General features: G+C 36.1%; 1 pseudogene; it reads left to right on the top strand.

Annotated features, from left to right (window-relative positions):
• Positions 2,591–5,462, top strand: LOC109709181 (annotated as a pseudogene).

Raw genomic sequence — 7,011 nt, 5'->3', positions numbered from 1 at the left:
AATAAAGGAAATTTGGCTCTTCACCAATAAGCTCATTTGTGGTGGGGGTCTAATGACTCGAGTCTAAGCCGCTTTGAGAAAAAAAAAAAGAAAGTACAATAACAAAAAAAGAGATGCATGCACGGAAAATATAACTCTTCGGACAAAGATGAAAATATTATTAATCAATTCTAAGAACTAGTTGCATTAACCGAAATCCATGTGTATAAAGAGAAGATACCTGAATCCTATTACAACAGAAGATAATAAATTCTAATATATCTCTATATCTAAGTCGATAAAAAATAACTAAATAATAGGACTCAGAATAAAAAGAAAATATAAAACTTTTCACAAAATAACCTAAAAGTGCGAATTTGGAGGCCTAATAAACAGTTTATTTTGGATCCTAAATTTGAGCGCAACACATAGATTTCGAAAAATATTTTCTAAACTAGAATTGTACATGGAAAAAGGGCGCCTGGTCGTTTAAAGATTTTTCGTATTTAGTGTATAAATAATTGAACTCAACATAATTTACGGTCCAACTTAATAAAGTCACGCTTTTAACTTTTTTATAAACTCTAATGCGAAATTGGTCGCCATCATTCTGCTGTACTTGGTACTCAATGATCATAGTGGGTAACTCCAGAGAGAGAGAGAGAGAGAGAGAGAGAGAGAGAGAGAGAGAGAGAGAGAGAGATTATTCCAAAGTTTAGAACAAATATGCTACAAAATGAATTGAATGGCACGAAACAAAATCGTACTTATGATTTTATAAATTAAACAAAACGTACATGTCGCATATTTAGTGTATCTAATCTTTTTATTTTTTTCTTTTTTTCGTCCTTTCTCATATTTGTCCAACAAGAAGGGAAATTAATCCACAAAAGATATCAAAAGGAAATTAAACATACACAGCTCTAAGATTCTCCAAACAAGTGGTCCTAGTTTTTATAAACTTAATTAAGATGTATATAATATAGTGTGTAGACTCATAAGCTAGGCTAGCTAATGGCTTTGTTTTATGAAATATTTGTCGATCAAATGGCTTCTTAATCTCTATTATTAATATTGGTTGGCTTGCTAAAATTTCACATCTCCATTGACCAATGTTTACTCCTAACACAGTTAAAAAAAAAAAAAAAAAAGGATCAAATTTTTATTTTTTATTATTTCGAAATTTGATTTTTGTAATTTTGTTTGATTTTTAGGATTTTTCTATTAGGAATACATTTTAAAAATTAGGGATATGTTTTTGAAATTTAAATTAGGATTTGATATATTGTATTAGAAAACTGTTAAAATTTGGGATTTGATTTATAGTAGGATTCGAGTATCACTCTATATGAATGTGGTGTTCAATTAAATATAATAAGATTTTGAGAGTTGATTAACAATGTTTCGTCTTTGTCGAAGAATTGATTCTTCATGTACCGTTTTCTTTTCATTCTTATGCTTATTCTCTCTCAATGCGGCTTAGATTTGCGTCATATTGCAACTAAACCCTAGCTTTGTAATTGTTATTTGAGCTAGACCTAGTACTTTTTACTTTTGTAAAGCCAGCTTGTGGCACAAAATTGGTTTTTTTTTTTTTTTTTTTTTTTTCAGGTGGCCTAAGTTCGGTAATGTAGTGGCTAAAACATTTATTTTATCTTTAAGTTAATTTGCTTTTTTCTTTTTCCTTTTAGTCACATCCTAATAGTATTCTCTATAAATAAAATAAATAAGTATTAAACTAGCCAACTAGTAGTATCTTTGTCTGCAAATAATGTGCATGCATTGTCTTTTAATGTTTCTGAATATTATATATAGTAAGTCTCTAATTTGCAAAGAGCAAGTTTTGCTAATCTCTGATGCAGGGACAGGTCGAGGGGTTAGCACAAGCAAAACCTTAAACCTGCATGGCACACAAGCGTAGCGAAAATAAAATCTTTCGTAGGTCAAAATAGACGAGAAAAATTATACAGTTGTCACTCTTCCAGGCTAATTACTTTGACTCTAGATATCACATTGTCACCTAAATAGTCTGTGCCAATCACATTTCATTGCATCATATGCGCTGCTAGTTTTAGTAGACTAAATAAAAGCTTTGAAGCAACATGGGTGCATTATTGTTACTCCAAGGGTGCAAGGAAATTTTATGTACAGCAACTATCACTCTTCCAGACAAGTTTTTTTTTTTTTTTTTTAATTTCTATACATATTATTGTCATCTAATTAGGTTGGGTTCAATCACCCTTTAACATTATATGATTGAACCCTGAGTTGTGATAAACTAAGAAACCTTCTTAAGAAGAAAACCCATCAGATGACTATGCCCGAAGCTCCCTATAAGGAAGGCTTATTTTTTTAGGGAGTTATTAATGCAAGGAAAGCAAACAAAAAAGTTAGAAAGCTTAACTACAGACTAAGGGCGGATTATTTAAAATTAACCTGGACACATTGTTTTCTTGAAAATTTGTAGTCTGTTACTGTTAAATGCATTTTTGTGAACATTATGTTGTTTTTAATGAATGTTTGAAGCAAGTGATAAACTCTAGGTTACACTAAGGTAAGTGCCTAAAACTTTTGCTTTCCGGATTTGAACAAGGATTTACTCAGCATCTGTCTACTCATGTTTTTGCAGGTATTTTTTCTTCATGGAAGGTTTATATTTGGACCTGATGTGAGATCATTGTTTCTCACCATCTTCATGATTGTTGCGCCAGTATTGGTTTTCTGTGTCTTTGTTGCCAGAAAACTGATGGATGATTTTTCTCATCACCTGGGTATATCCATAATGGTGGTACTAGTTGCATTTACAGTATACGTATCTCTTCTGAGTCTGTATGATCTCTTTAGTAATTGTTCTACATACATTGCTTGGCACTTACTGCTAGTGATTGATGTTTTTGTTGGTGATTAATGTGCCACTACCTGAAACGTGCTTGGTTACTATTTCTGTCAGAGCTTCTAGTTATTTCTTCTCAATATGAATGAAAATATGCTTAATATTTCAATATCCATGCAATGGTCTCTTTTTAATCACTCTCTTTTTCTCAGGATTTGACTCTTCTTCTTCTCACCTCTGGGAGAGATCCGGGCATCATACCACGCAATTTACATCCTCCAGAACCCGAAGTCTATGAGGGAAGCTTAGAAGTAGGAGGTATTCAGACCCCACAGCTGCGTTTGCCTCGAATGAGGGACGTCACTGTCAATGGGATCACCGTGAAGATCAAGTACTGCGACACCTGCATGCTTTATCGGCCGCCTCGCTGCTCCCACTGCTCCATCTGCAATAACTGTGTCGAACGTTTTGATCATCACTGCCCATGGGTCGGGCAATGCATAGGACTTGTAAGTTTCATAAATTATGAGTTTATATATTTGTTGAATGTGAGTTCTGGATGGAAACTATCAGAGTCTTAATGGAATTTTGTAGTGTGCAGAGACAGAAAGAATAAAGAAACCTGTGTCAACTAAACAACATATCATGGCTATTTGGCCTGACTTATGCCAAAGCTCCTGCTGGGTCAAATAGATGCTTCTTGTTCTTGTTTTATATGCCGAGGCTTGATAGTTTTAGACCTCAAAACTAGCTTGACCTGCCTGGCGCAGTTTATTTTGCGTCGGGTCAGGGACAGCCCAGTTCACTGGCCAAGGTCAGCTCTCAAAATTTTAGAAGTCCATGTAAATACCTGGATTTTATATTATTTTGGTTGATTTTCCTATCCGGTAAATTTTGGGCTCAGCCACCTGTTGTTGTGGTCAATTCTTTTGTGTGCTTGCACAAAAGCTTGAGCTTGGTTTGTTCACTCAAGAAATGAGCCCAAGCAATCTGTTATGAAATCATCAAACCTGATTAAGGATTAGGCAACTGATATACAAATTATGAGGTCACGTTAACTATCAAAGATGTCAGACTTAATTTAAATTTGCATATATAACAGTTCTCATCTGTGATTTGATATTGTGCCACTGTATGGCAAGTGTTCTCATCATTTCTTTTCTTGATGCAGCGGAATTACTGATTCTTCTATATGTTCGTATTCTCGACGACACTCCTTTGCATCTATGTATTTGCATTCTGCTGGGTATACATTGTTAGGATTAAAGATGCTGAGCAGACATCAATCTGGAGAGCAATGTCGAAGACTCCTGCTTCCGTAGTTTTGATAATTTACACTTTCATCTCGGTGTGGTTTGTGGGGGGTTCTGTCTTCCACTTCTATCTCATGGCCACAAACCAGGTATTGTTTGCTTTCAGTGAAACTTCTCTTTCAGAGTCCATGTATTGCCTGTTTGGCCTTCCTTTTAGGACAGCTTCTCTACTTCCAAAAGTAGTAGCCAAGCATTTGGGAAACCTGAACTTCGGAGCATTTTGCTTTGATGGGAAACTGAAATGAGCGTACATCAAAAATAGAAGCTCTGCTCCTGCTTCTGTTGTATAGCGAAGCCGTTGAGGGGATTTTTCTGATAAAAAATCTGTTAGTTCTTCTATTTGATGGCTCATAATGGATGGGTCTTTCTAACCCCACAATGCTATTGTGGATGGTTTCCTCTCATACACACACTAACACACAAAGAAAAAAGAACATTAGTGCCTCTTCGAAGTTCAAACAGCTCTCATCAAAAAGCACTTCTACATAAGCCGTCAGCTGGGGCGAAGCATGGCCATACAAATAATTCATAGATTTCTCTAATGAATTTTTTTCTTTTTTAGACGACTTATGAGAATTTTCGATACCGTTACGACCGACGTGCCAATCCTTACAATAGAGGAGTCGTGGGGAACTTCATGGAGATCTTCTTTACGCGCATCCCTCCCTCCAAGAACAAATTCCGGGATACGGTTCCACGGGAACAGGGATTATTAAATCCGTGCTTGACTGGCGGTGGTTTCATGAGTCCTAATATGGGTAGTGGTGTAGGGGACTTCGAAATGGGCCGAAAGCCTGTTACATGGGATGAACCAAGAACAGCAGCCGGCATTGGCGATTTAGAAGCCGGATTGGGCAGCTTTCTTGATGAGAAGGATCGTGGCGCAAATTGCGGGGTAAGCGATGCATCCCCTGATTTAACAAGAGAGGCCCTTCAATCCGAGGCCTTTGAAAATCGTGCCGAAGTGCACGCAAGGCGTTCAAGCTGGGGCCGGAGGAGCGGGAATTGGGAAGTAGGTCGTGAAGTAGCCCAGGAATCAAATCAGGTAGACGATGAAGGTGGTAGCGGTGGTGCGACTGAAGGGCATAGGTGAAGTAACTCAATTAGGGTTTCTTGTATGTTCTTCAGTCTCCCCTGTGTGCAACTGGGGAGATTCCAGTAATTGTATCACTAGAAATTTCCGACCGACTTGTCGGTTTTCCTTTTCTCTAAGTTTGCTGTTTTCTACGGCAATGTGGTGGTTGTTTCTAGAGTGGTTTTAGCTTGTGCTTCGGTGGATTTGGTTTTATGTGCTCTTTTAACTTTGGTTTGGTTTGGTGGTCGTGTATATATATTATCGGAGTGGTAAATTTAGAAACATCGTGTGCTCTAGCCGTAATGTTATGCTTAGAAGTGTTCTTGACATTTCTTCACAGTAGTAAATCTCTTTATTTAGTTTTGAGTTGGAAACATTGGTTAGTTGGATTTGCTAATGGTGGTGGAGGATTTTCTTTTTTTAAATTAACTTTTGAACATTAAATTGCAGATATTCAAAGTAAATTGTGATGTTTTGTTGAATCAGTTTTCATTTGATTGGAGTTTGTATGAAGAACGGATGATGACGCATCAGATTATGTAATATGTTGGAGCCTCATGCTGAGTTTGGCTTGTGCACAACCAATTTTCATACCAAGTACAAACACGCTTGTACTAATATAAGTACCACAGCTTTTGTTCATTTACCTCTTATCATTTCCAGTGACCGGCGATATTATTAAGAGAACTAAATCAGTATTTCACTGATTGGATTCAACTAAATAAGTTCGGTATATGGCTATGTAAGGGAAGTGATAATAGCATATCCATCTCACTGGGAATAGATCTGATTCATTCAGATACTGAATTGTAATCAAAATTTAACAAATCTATCCATCAACATCAAAATCAGCTATGTAGCAATCAATCTCTCAACTGCACTTTAAAACTAAAAGATGCTAAAAATGTATAGAAGTTATCTGAACTATAGACCATTTTGACTCGACCATTCAATCTTTCAAAAAATTTTAATTTATTTGATTTGAATCAGTCAATGGCATTTTCATTTTAAAATTTGAATGCGCCGTTACAAATTTAGTTAGTATATTTTATACAATTCCCATAGTTATAAGTTTATTATAGTAAACAGTCAGGTTAAATTTTGATGCTAAAGTTGACTCAAATCAAACAAGTTAAAAACTATAATAGTAAAATTAAAATTTCAAAAGATTAAAAAGTCGACTCAAAATAGCCTATAATTCAGATAAATTTTATATGTTCGTACCATAGAAGATTTGGACAACATGGGCATTTGAGCAAACCTCCAAAATCATATCACACGCACCTCATAGCAGCAGTAGACCTGCTGAACAAAGTACCTGGCAACCTCTAAACATGAGGCCAAAACCCACTCTTTCACATGTCCTTGTTCCACTGGAGCTTCCCCTCTCTCTCTCTCTCTCTCTCTCTAGCTCTATCTCTCTCTCAAGATATATAGTTGTATTGTTCTCACCCTTTTCTAACAACCCTCTCTAGCACTTAATATCATGGATTCAACAACTCTCATTGTTGCTTTTCTCTCACTCTGCACCACAAACTTTTTCTCAGCTGAAGCTCTTCCAAGGTCCCTCTCAAATATCACTGTTTTGGGCTCTGTTTACTGTGATCCTTGCTCTAACAACACCTTCTCCAAGCACAGCTTCTTCCTGAAGGTAAAATTCTACTGAGTGCACATTTGGCTTCATTTTTTCTTGTGCTTTTTTTTTTTTTTAACCCCGCCTTTTGTTCTCAGGTTCTGTATGTTTCTTTTTTTCATTTTTACTTAATTATGTTATTGTTTTTTTTCAGCAAACTATATACTTAAGTGGCTTT

This window comes from Ananas comosus, linkage group 1, assembly GCF_001540865.1.
Source record: "Ananas comosus cultivar F153 linkage group 1, ASM154086v1, whole genome shotgun sequence".
Taxonomy (NCBI): Eukaryota; Viridiplantae; Streptophyta; class Magnoliopsida; order Poales; family Bromeliaceae; genus Ananas; species Ananas comosus.
Note: the sequence above shows the minus strand (reverse complement) of the source record. Positions and strands in the feature narration are given on the sequence as shown.